Source organism: Zootermopsis nevadensis, unplaced genomic scaffold, assembly GCF_977971745.1.
Source record: "Zootermopsis nevadensis isolate Lab colony 2312 unplaced genomic scaffold, Znev_1.0 Znev_ptg000023l, whole genome shotgun sequence".
Classification (NCBI taxonomy): Eukaryota; Metazoa; Arthropoda; class Insecta; order Blattodea; family Termopsidae; genus Zootermopsis; species Zootermopsis nevadensis.
In genome coordinates this window covers 3,360,746-3,385,008 of record NW_028259155.1, presented here as the reverse complement: position 1 = coordinate 3,385,008, position 24,263 = coordinate 3,360,746, and the positions used below count along the sequence as shown (strand labels likewise).

Here is a 24,263-nt window from a genome sequence, read left to right as displayed (position 1 = left end):
TCGGCAAATAAACTGTTTGCGAATTGGATTGTACACACAACACACGTTCAAGGCGGTTATCGAGGACAAACTTGTATGAGAACATTCTGAAACACAACGAGATATCCTAAGAGGGAGCGCATGTCAGTTTTACAGAATGAGATGCTGCATCTGTCAGTAAAGTTCAGAAGGCCGTAACCCTGAAGTAGAATGCAAACAAATTCTAGTGTTCAATACGTCAGCAACTCTTACGATCTTGACGAATGCTCTGCAGTGGATGTGGAAACGTGGAATTTGACCGCGGATGGTTAAAGTGGAAAATAATTATTTTAAATGTTCCAATATTATGATTTTTTGTGAACATGGTAATTAGTATTCCCAGTTATTTAAATTAGTTTTTTGATTGAATAATTTATTAAATGATAAAGAAAACAGGAAGTTATATGAAGATTTCTGTCTTCTGGGTTGTTGCGCTGTGTAGTCTGGTCGATGTTAACCAACGTTTCAGAGGTCATACTGCCTCCGTCATCAGAGTATGAAGATTTCTGTCTTCTGGGTTGTTGCCCTGTGTAGTCTGGTCGATGTTAACCAACGTTTCAGAGATCATACTGCCTCCGTCATCAGAGTATGAAGATTTCCGTCTTCTGGGTTGTTGCGCTGTGTAGTCTGGTCGATGTTAACCAACGTTTCAGAGGTCATACTGCCTCCGTCATCAGAGTATGAAGATTTCTGTCTTCTGGGTTGTTGCGCTGTGTAGTCTGGTCGATGTTAACCAACGTTTCAGAGATCATACTGCCTCCGTCATCAGAGTATGAAGATTTCTGTCTTCTGGGTTGTTGCGCTGTGTAGTCTGGTCGATGTTAACCAACGTTTCAGAGGTCATACTGGCTCCGTCATCAGAGTATGAAGATTCCTGTCTTCTGGGTTGTTGCGCTGTGTAGTCTGGTCGATGTTAACCAACGTTTCAGAGGTCATACTGGCTCCGTCATCAGAGTATGAAGATTCCTGTCTTCTGGGTTGTTGCGCTGTGTAGTCTGGTCGATGTTAACCAACGTTTCAGAGGTCGTACTGCCTCCGTCATCAGGGCTATGAGTATGAAGATTTCCGTCTTCTGGGTTGTTGCGCTGTGTAGTCTGGTCGATGTTAACCAACGTTTCAGAGATCATACTGCCTCCGTCATCAGAGTATGAAGATTTCTGTCTTCTGGGTTGTTGCGCTGTGTAGTCTGGTCGATGTTAACCAACGTTTCAGAGATCATACTGCCTCCGTCATCAGAGTATGAAGATTTCTGTCTTCTGGGTTGTTGCGCTGTGTAGTCTGGTCGATGTTAACCAACGTTTCAGAGGTCATACTGGCTCCGTCATCAGAGTATGAAGATTCCTGTCTTCTGGGTTGTTGCGCTGTGTAGTCTGGTCGATGTTAACCAACGTTTCAGAGGTCATACTGGCTCCGTCATCAGAGTATGAAGATTCCTGTCTTCTGGGTTGTTGCGCTGTGTAGTCTGGTCGATGTTAACCAACGTTTCAGAGGTCGTACTGCCTCCGTCATCAGGGCTATGAGTATGAAGATTTCCGTCTTCTGGGTTGTTGCGCTGTGTAGTCAGGTCGATGTTAACCAAAGTTTCAGAGGTCATACTGCCTCCGTCATCAGAGTATGAAGATTTCTGTCTTCTGGGTTGTTGCGCTGTGTAGTCCGGTCGATGTTAACCAACGTTTCAGAGGTCATACTGCCTCCGTCATCAGGACGATGAAGATTTCCGTCTTCTGGGTTGTTGCGCCGTGTAGTTCGGTCGATGTTAACCAACGTTTCAGAGGTCATACTGCCTCCGTCATCAGAGTATGAAGATTTCTGTCTTTTGGGTTGTTGCGCTGTGTAGTCTGGTAGATGTTTACCAACGTTTCAGAGGTCATACTGCCTCCGTCATCAGGGCGATGAGGCAGTATGACCTCTGAAACGTTGGTTAACATCGACCAGACTACACAGCGCAACAACCCAGAAGACAGAAATCTTCAAGCTCACCGCTGTGAGAACCTCAAATCTTACAGGAAGTTATCTGTTCTGCTTGAATGGGAGTCCATGTCGTAATACGTAAGTTCATATTCTAGAAGGAGGTGTGTTGTCGGAGCTCTGTTTAGTCTAAGACAAAAGTTAATATTTAAATACAACTTGATGTAATTTAGAGGTATTTATGAGGCTACCAAGCTTTTAACCATCCCTTCCGACGCGTCTTCCTCCAGGCAAACGGATGTCTGTACAAAGGTTGCATAAAATATACATTAACTGCCTCCTCAAATAACATGCATTTAAACAAGTCTGTGGTCTTTATTAAACATTCGGAGACAGTGGTCGAAAACATCCATTAACAAGACGTGGGACTTTGGTCTTTGATGTTTATGTGATGACTTGTATAGGGAAATGAGACTGGCTACGTTCCAGCTTTAGAGTGGGAGAAAAATTTTGTCTTCCTTGGGAGGATCACGTACTTATGTTTCAAGGATTCTTGACCATTGGCCCTTAAACTGGCCACAGAGAAATGAAAGTTCTACAAATGAAATTCCTGAACACTTTTTATTTACGTTCACAATCTAAAGGCGAAAAAGAAATGCGGGTATTAGCTTCGTCGCGTCTTTTTTTCTGTCTTGTAAAAACGCGAGAATCATTTATCGAATTTTTGATACGTATAGCATTAGAGAGCTTTACTAAAAGTATGTCAACACAGTTTAATTTTGGTCAAAAATCACAGAGAAATAACGGGAAATTTACACCTACGAGAGCGGAAATGACTAAGAAATATATTCTCTGTATGGGGAATCCCCAGCCAGACACGCAGCCATGAGATATAGGCCTGATGTCCTGATGACGGAGGCAGAAAGGACCTCCGAAACGTTGGTAAACTTCTACCAGTGTACACGGCGCTACAGCTCAGAAGACAGTAATCTTTGTACTCACCAGCGTCGAAACATTAAATACTACTAAAATTTGTCATTTTAGAGAAAGAATAATCCTGGGTTTTTTTTTCATGACTTTTAGAAATACGTGGTCCGTGCTGACAGGTGGATAATACAACGAAATATCCTGACCGAAATCCAGTCGTACTTTGGGGTATTTGTCTGGCGGAGTATATTTCTTCTGCCTCTCTGGCACTGTGTTCCTTTAGAAGGTTATGGTTATTTCCCTGCTTTTATGGAACCCGTAAGTTAAACACTCTAATAAAAAACAAATGAGCGTAGTAGGATCTTGTCTGCAGAAAACCATTTCACTTCACTTCGCAGTCTGCTGATCAAAAATCAGCTTTAATAATTTGTCATGTCCAGTTTGTCTTCAAAAAGTTATCTTCTTACGAAGTGTTCGCTCCTGTTGATTCCTGACGTGTATTTCATACACGGTGTTTTAAAACAGATTTATACGCATAATACTTAATGTTAATCGTGTGTGTGTATATATACGTCTTTTTGGGACAACCTGTAGATTTCGTTTCTCGTGATTTAATTACCAAAAAATTATTAGGTAAAGAGTAGAAGGTTCGAATCTCTGTTCTTCCCTTTTATTCTCTTATCATTTGAAATCTCTTAATTTAAAAAAATATCTTAATCACTTCAGCAATCTCAAACTATATCGTCTTTTGTATGACTAAAAAATTTCGTTGTAAGTCTAAATGAAACCGTTAAAATTATATTTTTTTAGATTATAATACCGACACGGTGGTCTAGTGGTTATAACACTAGCCTTGTAATCCTGGGGTCTCGGGTTCGATGCCCGAATTTATAACTTGTGTTGGGCAAGGCCGTGGTCTAGGCAACACGGAGTTTTCCTCCGTGGCATCCCAACAATTACTCCATTCACACACAGAAGAAGGCAATGGCAAACCACTTCTGGATCATCTGCCAAGAACGTATATGAACAGGTCCCAGTCCGAGAAAAGGATGGAAGGATCCTGTTCATATGGACCTGTCGTCAGACAGAACACTAAATAATAAATAGATTATAATCTTTGCATTTCGATAGGAAAAGAGAATATGAAATAAACCTAACTGAATAACAGGAGTCTTTAGCCCAATTAAGTCGCTAATTTTGTCACGTGTAACATTTCATTATAATCTCGTTCCATATCCTGATCCCGAAAAATAAAGCCTATCGCTGAAGGAGTTAATAAAGAAGTCTTACGCGGTGTTAGTGTTGAATTTCACAATCTATAATCCATTATATTTTTAAAATTTGTTTCTTTAAAACAGAATATTTAAGCCAAAATCCTCTTGCCACATACATAATTTCCTAAAAATCAAAGATGGAGTTCTCTGGCACAGCGTTTCCCTATGGTTCTTTTTTGTAGGCTACGGTAATTTCCCTTGGAAACGTATTGGCGTGCTGACAGGAACACAAAGAATTTTAGAAGCCCCCGTGTTTGTGTAAAATGGAGGAATAACAATAGATCGTGTTTAACAAGAGGTTAGACAAAGTCCCTAAGTTAACAGCTGTTTTATGGCAAGCACAAACTGTAACATTTATTTGTACGTTTCTTGAAATGTTTTGGAATAAAATGCATGCAAATATCTTGTATTTGTGTGTGTCCGTCCGCGCGTGTTTGTACATCGGCACACGCGAGAATTGTTAAAACGGAGATATCATTATGGGTAACAAATAGGTAAACCTAGATTTTCCGGACTTTTGTGAACATGGTAATAATCCTTAGGGTTCTGTATAAGACGGGAAGTGTGTCAACTAGCTGTTAGCTCGTAAAGAAATAATCCGCCCAAAGACGTTACCTTGAAAATGTTGATACGACGAACATTGGGAATTAAAAATCTGGCGAAGAATAGACCCTTTTGTTGTAATTTAAAAGTATGGTTCATTAGTTTATTCAGACCAAAGAATTTATAATAGAACTAAATTTGTTTAAATCTTGTCAGTCTAATCACAATAAAATTCCTATTAAATATTAAAATATTACCATAATTAACATTTAAATATTTAAAATATATTAAATGATGTTCTCTATCGAAATGTTCGATTTACATTAGATCATCACTTTTTACAAAGTTAATTATAAGGTAGTATATTTGCGTCATATTGTGAATTAAACCTCGACCCGACACAGTAATACTTCTAAATGTCTTCCGCTAGACACGTCATGTCTCTATCAACTCATCACCGACTAATATTGAACATCAGATGAACCACGCCATATAAAAAACAATACCTTCGTTCTAATATATAAGAGTAATCTGATAAGAACATTTCAATAAACTGCATAACATTGTAAATGATTGTAATTCGAGTTTTAAATTTACCAATCTAATTTATACCTGAGGACGGTTAAATATAACCGAAACATGTCGTAAGAGACGTTCCAATTTGTAAATCGATCATTCGATGCGGAACGTGAAATGATATTTTAAATATTTTATATTTTATTATCTTATTAAAATTGTGATTTGACGGAAAATATTAAAATATTAAATAAAATATTAAAATATTAAAGTTAATTATGGTAATATTTTAATATTTAATAAGAATTTTATTGTGATTAGACTGACAAGATTTAAACAAATATATATTTATCACAATATGACGCAACTTTATCATCTCATAGAACTAAGTTGTTTCTTCGGAATTTTTTTTTACGTTTTTTTCCTTCTATTTTGATTACTGTAACCATTTACGAAACACGTTGATTAACACATAATGAGAAAGTACGCCATATATATGATATTACAATAAATTTATTTTGTAATTCTGTAGTGTAATCTCTTTTCATACGTCAGAGAATTCTGTGAAGCTTAGCATATGAAATTCAAATGGGAAAAATGGAGGTCACAAATTTTCCACTACAAGGAAGACAGTAAAAATGAGATGAATGCCGCGATCTTAAAAAGAAAAGTAGGAAAGTATCGTAAAAGTAGTTTATGACGAAATATAAAAGACTGGAATAAGAAATTCATTGACTATATACAGAACGAAAAAATTCAATACTTGCATGACATAATTTTGAGATCTCTTAAAGCTTAATAGACCCTCTTGGAAGACTGGGAAATACAACTAATAGAATTATCCCCTGAACGTCTTTGGTAACGATCGTATATTATTTAGTCTATTTTTGATTTTATCTATTGTGTCCTTCGGTTAAATTCCGGAAGAATATCTTAAAATGCGCTACGATGGGTTTTACCCAAATCCTTTCCCATCTTTTGTCACTGACAATTATTATCCCATTTGTAGACCTTATAACTTATTTACTAGGCTTCGTTAAGTAAACTTAAAGAGAACTATGCCCTGTTTACATATGAAAAAATTATAAGAATTATTAAGTAAAGAAGAAGAAATTATTTAAGAATCTAGATTAGTTAACCCTTTGAAGCCGAAGATCTTCTGAATATTATTTATGAATTCAGTCCGTACCGCGAAGAAAACACTACACCTCACCATTACGAAAATCAGCTGGTTAACCCTTTGAAGCCGAAGATCGTCTGAATATTATTTATGAATTCATTCCGTACCGCGAAGAAAACACTACACCTCACCATTACGAAAATCAGCTGGTTAACCCTTTGAAGCCGAAGATCTTCTGAATATTATTTATGAATTCAGTCCGTACCGCGAAGAAAACACTACACCTCACCATTACGAAAATCAGCTGGTTAACCCTTTGAAGCCGAAGATCGTCTGAATATTATTTATGAATTCAGTCCGTACCGCGAAGAAAACACTACACCTCACCATTACGAAAATCAGCTGGTTAACCCTTTGAAGCCGAAGATCGTCTGAATATTATTTATGAATTCATTCCGTACCGCGAAGAAAACACTACACCTCACCATTACGAAAATCAGCTGGTTAACCCTTTGAAGCCGAAGATCGTCTGAATATTATTTATGAATTCAGTCCGTACCGCGAAGAAAACACTACACCTCACCATTACGAAAATCAGCTGGTTAACCCTTTGAAGCCGAAGATCGTCTGAATATTATTTATGAATTCAGTCCGTACCGCGAAGAAAACACTACACCTCACCATTACGAAAATCAGCTGGTTAACCCTTTGAAGCCGAAGATCGTCTGAATATTATTTATGAATTCAGTCCGTACCGCGAAGAAAACACTACACCTCACCATTACGAAAATCAGCTGGTTAACCCTTTGAAGCCGAAGATCGTCTGAATATTATTTATGAATTCATTCCGTACCGCGAAGAAAACACTACACCTCACCATTACGAAAATCAGCTGGTTAACCCTTTGAAGCCGAAGCTCGTCTTCATAATATTTACGAATCCAGACCGTACCGCGAAGAAAACACTTCACTTAACCATTAGAAGTCGAATCAGGCGGTACCACATAAGATTTAACAAAAGAACATCCCGGTCAAAGCCTTAATGGGCGAATATTTGTTAGGGAGATATTTGACAAGCAACATCACTTAATTCAGTAACGACCATGAAGTTGAAATCCCAAGAATTAATATTTTTTTATCAGAGTATCGTGTTCATAACTTAGATATGAAAAGCAAGGCAAAGTTTCAGTGTGTCAACATCTAGCTACGTCTTCTAGGTTTGTGAAGCATTGAGATATTGATATTCAACGCCTATAGATCTAATGTAATTAAACTTCTACTCCTTCTCGTGTTACCATATACAGGGAGTGACGTGCTACAAATCAGATACTGATGGAGAAAGACGCTATGTGTTCAGAAACAGAATAAGGTGCTTTCGATATCGGTAAACCTATACTAGAAAAATGCAAATTAGGAACGACGAGTAAAATCTAAAGTAGTAAGCCGACTTAAAATATTCTTCTGTTAAAAATTAATATATTCACTTATCTTTGTTTAATTAAACAATTAATAATTTCATATACCGGTGGTCTAGCGGTTAGAACGCTGGCCTTGTAATCCTGGGGGTCTCGGGTTCGATTCCCGGCGGTGCCCGAATTTATAACTTGTGTTGGGCAAGGCCGTGGTCTAGGCAACACGGAGATTTCCTCCGTGGCATCCCAACAATTACTCCATTCACACACAGAAGAAGGCAATGGCAAACCACTTCTGGATCATCTGCCAAGAACGTATATGAACAGGTCCCAGTCCGAGAAAAGGATGGAAGGATCCTGTTCATATGGACCTGTCGTCAGACAGAACACTAAATAAGTAAATAAATATCGAAATATCAAATATGTTATATCGAAGTCATGACTGTACTGCACTGTAGTTCACATTTATAGTTGGCCTCTCTTAACAGCTTTATCATGATGAAAGTTATAAAAGCATCCTATAAAATCAAAATTTCTTTAACAGCAAGCTATCGCCATATTATGGCAACAGTTATAACAAAACGAGGACACGGTTTACGCATTTGGAACCTTGTATACCCCTTGGGACCGTCGTCCCAACTCGGCGTCTTAAAATAAGCCATAAACACTTTCTCTACCGTTCCTTTTGACTTTAGACGTGTACTATTTGTAACAGTCTTAACATTCTTTTCTACGATGCGTATCGTCTGTACTTTGACGATACGTCGTTAAATGATCTACAACGAAGTAACTGTAATTCGCTGATGTAGACTCTCTCTCTTCAAAATTTAATAGTTACTCCACTGTTAAGTAAGTTCCCAAAATTCATGGATCCGTAAGGTTCTTTGGTGTGTTTACAGAACTCGTCATTAGTATCTGCCTCGAATCAGTTGCATCCGGTCCATATTCACATAACATATTTATACACGATTTATTTCAATTCTAAAGCATAGTGGTACACATGCTTACCACCAGCGTGACAATCTGAAAGTCTGCACTTTTCAAGTTTCTTGTGTTTTCTCGCAGACTGATATTCGTAATGGTGAAGTGTTGAGTTTTCTTTGAGGTACGGACTGAGTTATTAAATAACAGATGTGCCGTAGTGGTATTGAGGGAAGCCACTGTGACTTTAGAGGTTTGATCTCACGACCTCACGAAACAAGCTTGCCAGTTTTGGTACAAATCGATGTATCCGTCTTCAAGCTACAACCACATAAGTCCACTTTTTCAACTATTTTCTTTACGTGAGCTTCGGTTTAAAGATTAATACTTACCTTTGATCAACGTCTTGGTTTTTAGTACCATTTTCCCTGGAGGTTACCAACCACAATATACGAATTTATAATCTCTTCTATATGCGATACAAGTTCCGTCCGCATAATTCTCATTGATTTAATCAATTTAATAATAAGATGGTAAATTTGCGTCATATTGTGATATAATAAGTATATTAAATCTTGTCCGTCTAATCACAATAAATTCTTATTAAATATTACAATAATTAACATTTAAAATATTTAAAATATTAAATGATGTTCTTTATCGAAATGTTCGATTTAAATTAGACCATCAAAACACGGCAATACCTCCAGACAGATGTAACTCCTCTACAACATTTCTGACTGATACAAAAACAACAAAACGTTCACCCACACTAAAGTCACATTGAGCATGATGTATATATACAGAACAACATCGAGTGTGTTATTAAAAATGGAATAAAAACTGAAAAAGAACATCGTTTGATATCTGGTAAAAATCTGATAAAAATGTACGCTAGCATAATGTATGAAAATTGTATTTGAATTATTTATCGTTTTGAAGCTTTATATAATTATATACACCTGAGGATGGTTCTTTTAGGAACTGAAACATGTCGTGAAAAATGATGGTCTAATGTAAATCGAATATTTCGATAAAGAACATCATTTAATATTTTAAATGTTAATTATTGTAATATTTTAATATTTAATAAGAATTTATTGTGATTAGACGGACAAGATTTAATATACAATTTAATAATGTTATGTAAAGATAAAGTAGTATGAAGGTTATCATTATGTAATTTTCAAGGTCTTCCAGTAACTTACTCTTTTTGAGACTCAAACCCCCTTCTGGGCGCTCGACGAGTCATGTCAGAAAATCTGACGAGCAACCTTCAAACAACTTAAATGAATTGTGGATCAGGATTTATGTACCACACTGAAGTTTATCTGGTGGCGATGACAAACATATCAAACGTATTCTAAATATAGTATCAAACAGTAAGGTGATCGGTACAGTACAAATATTTTATGAAGGCCGATTAGATTGGGTTGCAATAGAAAACTTATCGAAACACTTTTCTCTAAAACGGAGATGGAGCGAGGCGGATGTGGTTTTATAAGAATTGCAGGAAATCTGGCATGGTAATTATATTCTGTATTTTGTACAGTAAAATTAATATTGATGTACGTATATAAAAATGTGTGTGATTAGGTTTGTATCGTTTTAGCTTTTGCTATTAAGGGATAGGTTTGTTTTCGTCACGTATCTGCCAATGTCATCAAATTTCAAGGTCATTATAAAACGAATTTTTCCCAAACTTGCTTCTGAAGAAACATGTATCTTGGTTACTCACGTATCGTTTGGGTCGCTTACAAATCAAGGTCATATCGCAGACACGACAATATATGTACCGGGGTTTTTCGAGCAGAGGCCTTCAAAATTTTCAAGGTATTTCGAAAGTCATTTTTTCAAACATATTTTTCGGCCGTTCTGTAGGAATTTGAGTGACAATATTCATTACAGTTTGAGGTCACGGACATGTCATAGTCACTACAATATAATTTCAGGGGTTTTCCGAATAGAGGTCTTTAAAATTTTCAAGGTATTTCGAAAGTAATTTTTTCAAACTCATTTTTCTGCCGATCAGTTCGGAAAATTTGCCAAAAAAGAGTACTTACGTTTGTAACAAATATTCTTTCATATTCCAAAAATTTTAAAAATCATATAGCCATACATCCAGAGGTTAATTCTAAAGAGTTAAAACAATTTATATTTACTAAACGTCATTTAAGGCGTCTTCTATGATTTTAAGTCGTTATTTCATATGATAGAAACTGAAAGTGTTTTATGAAGTTGACTGTCTCTTAGGATGAGAGCCATCTTCAGTCTCGTCGCCATGAAAACCTCAAATATCACATAAAAGTGTTTTAAACTGTTCAAACTCATGATGTCCTCAGTTTATAAGAGATTCTGAGTTCGTTTTGTTTCCTAATGACGTAATCAAAATCTGTAGATGCAGTGAGAAAACGTACTGGTATTTACGTTTGAAGGCGTAGTCCAAGAGTTCATTAACCCTTGCTTTAATGAACCAGTTTAAAATGCCAATGATCCTTAAAGTATTATTTCACAAAGGTTGAATGTGTTATTTATGTTGATGCTGGATATTAAACAGTAATGAATGTGTTGTTTGAAACCACAAAAGTTTCGGTAATTACTGGCTCAGGAATAGACCATAAACTGAACTACAAAATGTTTACGCTTGTTTGACGTTGAACTGTGTGCTGCTCTCTGTTAGCGACTTTACGAAACATGTGTAGCTTTTTCGAACTCCCATTAGAGCTACCTTATGTTCACGTTCAGTATGGTTGAGGTTGCCTTATGAGAAAAACTTTGTGTGTTAGCTGAAGGTCTACATAATTCAGGAATTTGGTTGTGTGATTTAATAAAAGTCCTGTGCTCTGCTTTAACCCTGCTGGTCGTAATTCTAATTCTTGTTAGCCGTACCTCACACATTAGCAGCTGCAGAACTGCAAATTGTATGGAGACTCTAAGCGATACGTCATTTAATTAATTTGGCTAATATGCAAATAAACTTTACTTCTGCTAACTTACTTAACAGAGCACGTGCTTAATGTGATTCAAAGGAATGGATGGTCTAATGCTCTTAAGTGACATTATTATTTGAATGTTATTTAAATATCTTGGGTTTTTTTACGTGTATGCACAGCGGTTGTGTGATATTATCTACAGAAAATTATATAATTACTAAAATAAGAGAATTTTTTTAATAATTAATAAACAAAAATTACCCAGAGATTTATAGGAGTGAAATATTTGCTCATATACATACGGATTCATTCAGCCATGAATTTTATATCAAATCTAAAACTTCTTGACGATGGTGAAGAGTCAATTGAATAAAAATTTTCTTGGATATTATCCATCGTCTAGTAAATATAAAACGTAAAACGACCTTTCGGAGATGGGACTCTATCTCCGGAGATGGGGATTAGCTCTATCTAGTGGGCCCAACTGTGTAGGAACCTGAAGACGGAGATAGAGTCCCATCTCCGAAACGTCGTTTTACGTTTTATATTTACTAGACGATGGATAATATCCAAGAAAATTTTTATTCAATTCATGAATTTTGTATTGAATTTACGAATTGGAATCAATGTATACGAAGAATTAAAAATCATATAATATGAAACATATAAAAGCATACAAACTTAATGAGGAAGGGAGTTTGGGGGAGGTCACTGAGGAAATGCTATGCAACAGATAAATGTCTAACGGCGTAACACACTACAATATGATGATTAAATTAGGACGTCAGTTGATTTAAGAGTGGAGATTCAACGTTGTTCTAGATTTTGCTTCAGTGAACTGACATATAAGAAGAAAGACCTGAAGTTAGCCTGTCTTCAGACAGAGAACGTAGTGGATGCCATGATAAAGGTATCTGTTCTTATTCGTTTCTGAACTGAAAATTGTCAGAGCGAACAGAGTTGAAATAGTAATATTTTTAAGTATGTGTTTAGATGTGTACAAATAGAATTGCGTGTATGAAAGCTATGACTTTAGTATTTCTGTATTCTTTACGAAAAATGTGCACTGTATCTTGCAATTTATAACGTTGTGAGATAACGCAGAAGTCACTCTCTGCCCCCTCCGGTATCACAAACATGTACGACGAACCATAAAAGTATAGGCGGTCCAACTAGAAAAAGAAACTTTAAATGTTACAGTGACGCTTAATCAAATGCAGAAGCCATTTATTTTTAATTATCAATATCTTCATGAAACTTACATTTTCGATATATCATGTAGCAACAGATGAAGATACTGCTTGGTAAATTTATCGTAGATTTAAGGATAATATTAAAATTAATCTCATAGAAATCAGTTGCAGAAGTTCGACCGCATTTAGTTGTCTGGTCTGTCGCGTGTCTTTGATACAATTTTCAAGAATTATCTGAAGACATGTCGTTCTGTAGTTAGTAAATTACTTTCTACAGTTATGATAACCATCAACCTATCACCATCTGTGATAAATATTTATTTGTGTTCTGGGAGTGGTGATGTACGAGGCCCGTCCACAAAGTAAGTTTCCCTGGGGCCGTTTACAGAAACAAAACACAATTTCATGGAAATATTTATTGCAACAGATACAGCAAGTGTCCAGCTATTTTTCAACATATTCGCCACCGGAATTGAGACATTTGTCATACCGTGGGACCAACTTTTGAATACCTGTGTCGTAGAAGTCTGCCGCCTGGGATTGGAACCACTGTGTGACAACCATCTCCGCCTCTCTGTCATTCTCAAAACGCTGACGCTGACCGGACAGGAATTTCTTGAGGTGTAGGAAAAGATGAAAATCACTGGGAGCGAGGTCCGGGCTGTAGGGTGAATGATTAAACACCTCCCAGCTGAACTCCTGCAGGAGACTTGCTGTCCGTCGAGCCGTGTGCGGCCTAGCGTTATCACTTACCGCACTTCACAGTCGGCGGGAGCTGGAATAAGAACCTCCATCTTCAACAGCTGCAACGATGCTACTGTGAGAACGCGGGAAGTGCCTTTAGTGCATGCGCCATGCTACGTCATTGCTCTATCACGTACGCACAGTCGCTTCGCGCAATATAAGGTTTGCTAGCTGTGGGACGAGTGGGAAACTTACTTTGTGGACGCGCCTCGTAGAATTAAGTTTTTTGTGTGCAATGTATGTATACTCGTGCTTTATATTTGCGCAAGAAATTTTTAATAATTTTGACATAAAGAAAACGTCGGGTGTTTTAAAGTCGTGACTCCGATGCTACTTATAAATAATTGCGGTAGTAGCCACTCCTTTAGAGAAGTTCGTGTGAACAGGGCTTGCTTTCTTTTCAGATTTCACCTACGTTAGTAACACAGTGTGGGTGGTCAAACTTCCTGACCTCGCCCGTGTCATATCGTAGATCTCAATGACTAAGCACTGGAATCTTGAAAAGTAAGATTCATAGGAGACAAGAGAAAAAAAGGTTTTAGCCGATAATGTTCCTCCCCCTTTCCTCTGCCGACGCTCAGAATCTCGTTTCTTAAAGCCGAAGCTCGTATAATTTCTTCATTTACAATCATGTGACACACTACTGTATATAATCATATTCAGTTGATAGAGCGTAAATTAAATAACTCGGTAATCAATAGATGAGTAGCCACGGTGGTCTAGTGGTTAGAACGCTGGCCTTGTAATCCTGGGGTCTCGGGTTCGAATTTATAACTCGTGTTGGGCAAGGCCGTGGTCTAGGCAACACGGAGTTTTCCTCCGTGGCATCCCAACAATTACTCCATTCACACACAGAAGAAGGCAATGGCAAACCACTTCTGGATCATCTGCCAAGAACGTATATGAACAGGTCCCAGTCCGAGAAAAGGATGGAAGGAGCCTCTTCATATGGACCTGTCGTCAGACAGAACACTCACTACAAATAAAAAAAAATCAATAGATGGGTTAACTATTAGGGAACGTGTTGTCACGTTGAAGTATAGAGCTAATCCAATTTTGTATTTTACCATTTTTATGTACAGAAGGAAAAACTGTCGGAAGGAAATTTATTACAAAACCGCTGACGTTAACTGAGTGTAGAAATAAACATTGATTTATGTTAAATGGAAGCACGAATACCTCGTCACGCCACAGTTTACATTTGAGGACGGCGCCAGCTGACTGAAGGGCAATGACAGAGTGAACAGGTAACTGACATGGCATCATACACGCAGTTTAGCGACGACTATTACTATTATCAGTGATTATTATCGCCTCGGTGATAGTCTCCGGGCAGTGATTATATATTTTTTTTTTTTACAATTTTATTTTATTATCCGTGGTTATGTTAAGGGAATAAGGAAGATATGTAAGATTTTAGGTTTCACAGCAGTGAATCTGAAGATTGCTGTCTTCTGGGTTGTTGTGCAGTGTACCCTGGTAGATGTCCACCGACGTTTCAGAGCCTCGTGCTGCCTCCATCATCAGGGCGATGATGTAGACTGCCTGGACCTCTGAAGCGTTGGTGGACATCTACCAGGGTACACTGCACAACAACCCAGAAGACAGCAATCTTCAATAAGGAAGATGTCAGAGTAGTCATTCATAAAATTATAGCCGAGAAACTTCAGATTACAGAAGGAACTCGTCAGGACATATCAGTTTTGTCTTTGGTTACGTCATATAAACGAGCATTAGCTACTGTGTTTAAAATATGCTAGACCGAATAGTTATTTAATTATTTAGTGTTCTGTCTGACGACAGGTCCATATGAACAGGATCCTTCCATCCTTTTCTCGGACTGGGACCTGTTCATATACGTCCTTGGCAGATGATCCAGAAGTGGTTTGCCATTGCCTTCTTCTGTGTGTGAATGGGATGCCACGGAGAAACCGGGGAAGCCCCCGGAGGAAAACTCCGTGTTGCCTAGACCACGGCCTTGCCCAACACAAGTTATAAATTCGGGCACCGCCGGGAATCGAACCCGAGACCCCAGGATTACAAGGTCAGCGTTAGACCGAATAGTAAGGTTATAGAAATGTAATATACCAACCTATCTTATTTTTAAAGTTAAATGTGTGTAGCTAAACATTATAAATGTTGCGTTATACAAATATATCCTAAGTATAAGGCAGTTCTTGAATACGAGGAAGTACGTGGAAAATGATAAACAAAGGATCAGGACATAGAGATGATAAAACTGAACAGAGAGAAATTAAGGGGATTGGAAAAAGAAATTATTGAAAATGTTTTAGACACATAGGTTAGTTTTCCAGCCGACTTTGACCTTTCTCTAACTCTTTCTTTTTATAACTTTCCCATCAGTGTCCCACCTTCTTTATGACGTCATAAATCACGTGACCTTCTTATACCGACCCAGAAAATCGTCCCCCACGCCCACCCCTCATCCATTTTCTGTCCCTTCAACATCTGCTGATTCGGCAGAAAATGCACTGCCATCTAACGAGAATTTTTATGACTACAGACGCGCACGTACTCAGACGCGTAACCCATATCTCAGGGGTCCCAAGTTTTCCCCAGACGTAAGGCCACATTCATCCATTCTTATCGAGTTTATAAATGACGACAGTATTTTGAAAAGTCATGGAATTTTTATTAAAACGCGGTAAAATTAGGTTTACTGTTTCAAATACTTTTACGCCACTCGACATTTTTTAACAAAATCAGTCTTTAGTAAAATATTTGACACTATTTTCACTTGAGTAATCTTTCAATATCACAAGAAGGGAAATGAATCCCGAAATTTAAAATCGCATTCAAGGGTAAATACAATCATTGTCTATTAATAAGATAGTGTAATTGCGTCATATTGTGAATATTCTAACAATTATTTATTTTAATCCGTCTTATCACAATATTTTAAAATTTCTTATAATTAAGATAATAAAATATCATTGATGTTCCATATCGATTGATTGATTTACATTTTGGAACATCTTTTACACAACATGTTTCAGTTTTTATAAAACCATCATCAGGTGTAAAATATTTACGAACTTAAAACTCAAATATGATTCCATTTGGTGATGTTTCATGCCATTAGTTTTTTCAATTTTGGGCGAGGTGTTGTCTTTTTTTAATTTTATCAGATGTACATATCGGTCTGTAAGTAGAAGATTGAAAGAAACACTAAAGAATTTGAAAGAATTTATAAAAGAATTTTAGAGAATAAAATGCAAAATATATAAATTATATTTAGAAAGTAGCAGTAAAATATAAATAAAAATAATATAAAATAAAAGTAAATCTAAAATAAATCTAAAATAAAACATACCTTGTCTATTGATTAATAGGCAATAGTTTCTATAAACTATCGATGCGTATTAACTGTGTTACGCATTCTTAATATAGACACTAAAGGTCAGATTAACGCTCCAGCCGTTTTAATACCAAAAGAACACCTTTATATATTACTTGTACAGGGAGGTACCTGGTCCCCATAGCTGATCTGGACTCGGATATGAAGAGATAAATATCTGCCCTATCCGGGAATCGAAGACTGGTTGTCCAGTCCGTAGCCAGTCACTGTTATCTCAGCACATGTGTATATCATTTATGTAATACATGAAGAACTTAACATAACTGAGATTTTTTTGGGTTTTCTCAGTCTCAAAATGTAGGAACCGTCATGAAACTTTCATAATTAACACGCACTAATACCCTCCCCTTCACACTTCGGTAAATTTCGGGATCTTTAATACACGTGCGGTTTCTGATAATTCGAAAACATGGCTGCTGTGCTATAATTCCGTTTTGGAACGGATGTGTATCCATTTTTATTTGTATCGTGTTTAAAGGGTAATGGGATGTGATGGGACCAGAACCATGTCAAAGGAATATATCGAATATATACGAGGCGCGTCCACAAAGTAAGTTTCCCACGCGTCCCACAGCTAGAAAACCTTATATTGCGCGAAGCGACTGTGCGTACGTGATAGAGCAATGACGTAGCATGGCGCATGCATTAACGGTACTTCCCACGTTCTCACAGTAGCATCGTTGCAGCAGTTGAAGATGGAGGTTCTTATTCCAGCTCCCGCCGACTGTGAAGTGCGGTCAGTGATAACGCTAGGCCGCACATGGCTCGACGGACAGCAAGTCTCCTGCAGGAGTTCAGCTGGGAGGTGTTTAATCATTCACCCTACAGCCCGGACCTCGCTCCCAGTGATTTCCATCTTTTCCTACACCTCAAGAAATTCCTGTCCGGTCAGCGTCAGCGCTTTGAGAATGACAGAGAGGCGGAGATGGTTGTCACACAGTGGTTCCAATCCCAGGCGGCAGACTTCTACGACACAGGTATTCAAAAGTTGGTCCCACGGTATGACCAATGTCTCAATTCCGGTGGCGAATATGTTGAAAAATAGCTGGACACTTGCTGTATCTGTTGCAATAAATATTTCCATGAAATTGTGTTTTGTTTCTGTAAACGGCCCCAGGGAAACTTACTTTTGGGACGTGCCTCGTAGAATCGTTAATTGTTTTATAAAATTACTTGTTATAATTGGCCAAAGGGAATAATTAGATAATTAAATAAGGAGGGTTAACAAGAGATTAAATGTATCCTTGGTACTCTGAGCAACTTATACTTGGATTCAGTCTAGTTCGAAGAAGGGGGGGAGGTGAAGATTTTCTGGGGTGTCGTGTTTCTTAGTGTTCAAGTGCCCTAAGAAGATAAAAGCTTTCAAGAATTCTTCTCCCTTGTTATTCAAGGCATCGTGAATCTTAACATAAATGACACTGTCATGGATACGGAATCGTTCCGACTAGGTGTACCAAGTTCCTTTTTTCTATTATACATGTTCTTTCACAACACAACAGAAAATTTTATTTTTATTTAGATTTATCAGTTTGTTTTATTACTCTAAAATCTAGGCTTTGACAGTGTTAGGTTTCTGATTTATGAACTGGTTGGTGGATTTGTGGTATAATTTAACATTAATTTAATTAATTAAAAGAATAATGCTTAATGTTTATTAATATTAAACAATAATAAATATTCTTAAAATTATTTGTTGTCAGGACTTTTTCCATCGTCTGTTTTTTTTTTAAAAAAAATTCACGACGTTTAAGTGTAAACTACCGTCGTCAGAATCCTTTAGAATTTAATAATAAGTATTATTTATTTAAGATGCTATTTTACAGAGATTTTCATGTGTTGACGAAATTTGGGATTTGTGTGGAATATGAAAAAGTTATTTAACGATAATATTGAAGAATATAACAAAATCCCACTGAAACTCAGTTTGTGACATATGGTGCCAACATAATAAATTATTACCATGCGCAGGTTTTGCTTTGGTACCCCTTACTGTTGCTTTAGATGCTGATTAGATTGGACTTGAATTAGATTTGGGCACGCTACAAGTTGTCAATCAATGGCTGCATAGTTGCTACTGTCTTTCCACTCCCTCCTGAGTGGACAATCGAAACACTAACTCTGGTTCCATGCAAAAGTTACGTATGTATCATTTGATTTGTTTTATACAAAACTACTGCCAGTTGTACTGTAGCAAAATCCAATCTGCTGTCATATTGTGTCATATATCTTTAAAGATCTATGTCTTTTCCTTTCGAGTTGATAGATCGACATCCAAAATGATATCAAAAGAATATGTCGATTTATTATTCCGGAGCCAAGCACCAGAAGATTCTACGATAATAAATAATTTAGTGAAGATATTAACCCTTTAAATCGCAGTGGTAATTACATGTACCACCTGTCGTAACGATTAATAGCTCTGTCTAATGTCCACAGAGTGTGTTTGTACGTTTACTGTGTCCCAGAGTAAACAGCATTTATCTCCATAAACAGCATTAAAGGTGACTCGTTGTGTTTTCTTTGCGGTACGGACTGAATATTGAAATATTAGAAACACGATCTTCGGATTCAGAAGCCCACCACCCTCACCAAAGTTAACTCCAAAATTCAAATCGTGCTTAAATATCAATCAACTCGATTATTGTAATATAATGACTGTACTTTGGACGAGTTTATGTAAACATAAAGCCTGTTTAATCATTATTTCAGTCACATGTGAATACCCAACATGTTCTTATTGGCCGACAATAAAACGTATCGTAATTGATTTGCAAAAGAAGAAACAGTGTGCCTATATTTTTTTTCCAAAAGGACAAAATATTGTTTCAACGAAATCCTGCTACAATCTACACGATAATAATATGCGGTACTGAATCATTCATGCAGTCACGTGTTTAAACATGCCCCGCAATTTCTGCTACCTGTCGATCAAATAGGTCAGTCAGTCTGAGTCTTTCCGAATGTATAAACGATTTCCATCAATACCCTTGCAGTAGACAGTGTTTAGAATGTCATGTGGCAGGATATTTATGGATGATATCCTCGTATTATGCTAGAGAAACTGAGGAAAACCACGGACGGCATTTGTTAAGAAAAAATGTCCCAGATAAATATTCGCCCCAGGAATGGAATGAGGCTTAAGATTACTGATCTTAGGGTATCAGCTTTATCGTAAAGACAAATATAGATTTAGTGTCTTCAAACACGTCATTCCAGCTTATTTTGTCATTCAAATGCCATTCGCCCGGGATTAATTCAAATATTAATGCATTCCTCATCTACTTTGTGAAAACAATAAACAGTGGAATGGTTACAAATTCTGTTATAGACTTACACTGTCCTTTTCACTTAATTCTAAGTCTGCTGTCAGTGATGACTTATTTTAAATTGAAACATATTTCATGTCGTTTAATATACGAAAAAATTAAGACAACTCCGTGGGGGACACGAAATGTCTGTTGGCAACGTAGATTCAGCCCTTCCCGGCGGTGCCCGAATTTATAACTTGTGTTGGGCAAGGCCGTGGTCTAGGCAACACGGAGTTTTCCTCCGTGGCATCCCAACAATTACCCCATTCACACACAGAAGAAGGCAATGGCAAACCACTTCTGGATCATCTGCCAAGAACGTATATGAACAGGTCCCAGTCCGAGAAAAGGATGGAAGGATCCTGTTCATATGGACCTGTCGTCAGACAGAACACTAAATAAATAATAATAAATAATAAAATAATATCTAAGAATTAAGTCAATACCTCAAATCTCAACACTTCACCACCACAACAGTTAGTATGCGAATGCTATGTAAGGAAATAATATCTGTTTACACCGTGAGTCATACAAGAGTCATAAATACAAAATACACAGTTGCTGACTTAAACCGTAGATGGCACATAGATTCCACTGGGTTTAAAGGGTTTACGTTTAGGGTATATACCTACTACAAGAATAAAATTTCTGTAAAGGAATTACCTCCTCCTGTTAAGCATAAATTGTTATATTTTTTGCTTCAGATTTAATATAATAGTCGCTTAAAATATCCTAACATTTAAAAAATATGGGCTGCTATAGTATTTCAGTGTCCCTTACGTCGTTAATTCATTGACGTATCAACCAACTGAAACCACACATCTAGAATTTCTGAATGGGCCCCTATTATAAGGGAGTGAATTCCAAATATTCCCTCATCTATATGTTATACAGGGGGTTGTAATGTAGGGTGACATCTGCCCGCAGTTTAGGGATGTGTAGAATTTGATACTGGGGGTGAGGTGGTTGGTTCACACTATGATTTGGTGGGAAGGAACAGAAGATCAACATGGTGGCCATTTTCATTGCCAGTGAGACAACAATAAAGGCTTTAGAAAACGCCTTCTGAAAGGTCCAGAGGTCTATAGAAATACAAGAAGAATATTTAATAAATCTTACTGGTTGTGGACAATCCATCTTCTCGCACGAGAGAAATCCAAAACACGATGTTAAATTATAAAATATATCAATGTTGTTGTCGTTCTACACGTAAGTTTTGACGTAAATACGTCTATACGGAAGGGTCATTCCGCAAAAAAGTCATGAAAATGTGTAAGGTAGAAAACGTTATCTGTTTACTCGGCATTGTTGTTACCTATAAAACGTTACATTACCTTACATTACATTCAGCTACCACAGACCCATCTTAAGCGTAAATAATTCAAGTTGATTAAGCAAAGTCTTAATCAAACTTTACTCAATTGTAAAGCATGTATAAAGGAAATATTTAGAATAAAGCCAATATATAAACTTCCTTTCCGTATAGACGTATTTACGTCAAATTCTCCGGAACCGTGGTTCCACTAACAATTTTTTTGGTAATATTAAATATCTAGTACCCAAATTGTCCAATCGTTATAGATAAATTTGTTATTTTCATTGTTTTGAGCTGTTGAAAGTGGTTCTTTTTTAAGGTTTGAGCCTTCTTATAAGAAATTTGATTGGAATTGAGTGTCATATTTCAGTTTATGTCCGATGTTAATGATATGAATTATTTAAAAAAATACAAGAACACCGTAAATCAGAGGGAATAAAATGTATTGCAGGGTAGTATGGAGGCTGATAGACAAGTAAGCTCTGTGACAAATCAATAAATTATTCTAATATGTGACAGAGGTCGGAGATCGATCTGGTAGGTTGCAACAAGGTTACCTTGCATTCGTGATGTATAGCCTGTTGAAATTTTATTCAGCTAATCCTGACTGAAACGTTTAGTAATTTTTCTCTGTCGCTCTGAGCTGGTGCCGGAATTTTTGAAATAGGTCACGACCGACTCTTTCCAAGATTTTAACTATTTACATTCACGATAACCATGTCTTATTTGAAACTATATATATGTAGAAACTTGGGTAGCCTTAACCTCTTTTATTTATTTATTTATTTAGTGTTCTGTCTGACGACAGGTCCATATGAACAGGATCCTTCCATCCTTTTCTCGGACTGGGACCTGTTCATATACGTTCTTGGCAGATGATCCAGAAGTGGTTTGCTATTGCCTTCTTCTGTGTGTGAATGGAGTAATTGTTGGGATGCCACGGAGGAAAACTCCGTGTTGCCTAGACCACGGCCTTGCCTAACACCTCTACAACAGATTAATTTTTCTATCTCCCATAAATGTTTTGCATGACTTAATAATATATAATTTCATTTCTAGGTTATGTCTGCGCGTTTTATATTTCTCACCCAGTCCAGACGTCAAATTCGATTGTTATTATTAATTTGTCGGAGACTTAACGAAACTTGACCTCTACCATTATCTTTTATATGTTTTCACGTGCTTTGAATACATGCATTGTTCCCTGCGTCCTTTCAAAATATAGCGGTGCTTCTTTGATGCGTTTTATGTCAATCTTCAAATATTTTTTTAGTCCTTTTATGTGTACGTCGTGCAGATGACACTTCGGTTATTTCCGGGTATCTTCGTATGACCAGCGCCGGCTCTGCACTCACGATCGTTCCCTCTCTGTCTGGGCAGTCGGCACTTGTTTTGTTTTTTTTGTACATTCTCCACTGCCTCCTGGAGTCCTCTTCTTTTATGTCAGTCGCGTTTCGAATGCTGACGTGGTAGGCCGTGCTAGAAACGCATTTCGTTCCGCTTATGTTTTTCCGCGTGTGTTTTGTTGTTTTTATGAACTGTGAAGCTCAAGTGTTTATAGGAAGAGTTGGAGTTTGTTTTTAAGTGAGTTGAAATTTATTGTGATGAATTGAAATGCTGTCTTTATAGAAGAACGGGGATTGTAGTTCTAATGTCGAGTGGTATATTAATCAGGAAGTGTTTACATATTCGATATCTGGGATAATTTTATTTGAAAACACGGTGATATTTTATGGTACACGTAAAATGCGCTGTTTACGTACAATTTTATAAACAGGTGTTAAAATGAATTCTTCAAAAAAAATGTCTGTTTCCCGTTGATGATATTAGATGAGATGTATTAGACGAAAGTAGAATAAGTGTTTAATTCTAGCTTTTTACCAAATTGACTATACAGTTTAAAACGCAGACACTGTTCTCGATTATGTTATTAGAGACTTGTCCTGACGCGTAACATATCTGTTCAGATGACCTCTTGACCCTCGTCGCAGTGGCCTTGAATGCAGTCAATGGATTGTGAGTTACGTGATTTTCTGATTTACATAACAGACGTTTTATCCGGAAAATACGTTCAAATGAGTAATATAGTCTTTTATGTATTTCTATTCGAGATAACCTTCAAATAAATTCAGGTTGTCTTCATAATTTGTCACTAGACTTTGTCAATTAAGGCGACTAATGTTCAATTTGTAAAAGTCGAAAGAAGAAATTATTCTCAGTGCATTTTAATGTATTAATGTCTGTCACGGGAAAAAGTTTGTAACGCGGTTTACGTAAAGTGGAAGTTGCCACGAAAACGTCTCCATATTGACGTCCCCAAGGACGAACCTCGAGCGCAGGGGAGTTGACTACCATCTGAAACGTTTTTTTTTGGCTTTACTCCAAAATACAGGTTTTTATTAACTACGTTCTTATATTTATACAGAGTTAAATTCTTATATTATGTTACTTAACATCCCGATTTAAAATGACGCGTTGTTTAGATAATTCAGATTTCGTGTTCCTTCGCATTTAGAAGGGTGAGGTGGCGCCCTTCACGTATATAAAAGCTGCTTACAACATACCATGCCCGCTACATTTCTTTTCCGCCGCGACTCGTAATTATCGCAAGTTCCGACTATAACCTGTCATAGTAAACCGGTTAGATCTGTCTTCAGCGTCTTAAATTTACTGCGAGGAATATGTTTTTCGTCTTAGCTGCATCGGCTTTCGATATGTCAGTGAACACGAGGCGTAGTTTTATAACTTACGTA

The 24,263-nt window shown here is 37.1% G+C and overlaps 1 protein-coding gene across 8 annotated transcripts in view; it reads left to right on the top strand.

Annotated features, from left to right (window-relative positions):
* LOC110833034 (inactive tyrosine-protein kinase transmembrane receptor ROR1) overlaps positions 1-24,263 on the top strand; it is a 227,107-nt gene that overhangs the window by 85,488 nt on the left and 117,356 nt on the right. For 3 of the 8 annotated variants that reach the window (XR_015536743.1, XR_015536737.1, XM_087354678.1), the window contains exon 1: positions 22,940-23,094. The exons of 3 other annotated variants lie outside the window; for them this stretch is intronic. The gene's annotated coding sequence lies outside the window, so the exon portion shown is untranslated. Of the gene's footprint in view, positions 1-22,939; positions 23,095-24,263 lie in introns of those variants that run through there. 2 more of the 8 variants (XR_015536742.1, XR_015536741.1) reach the window with 1 other exon arrangement.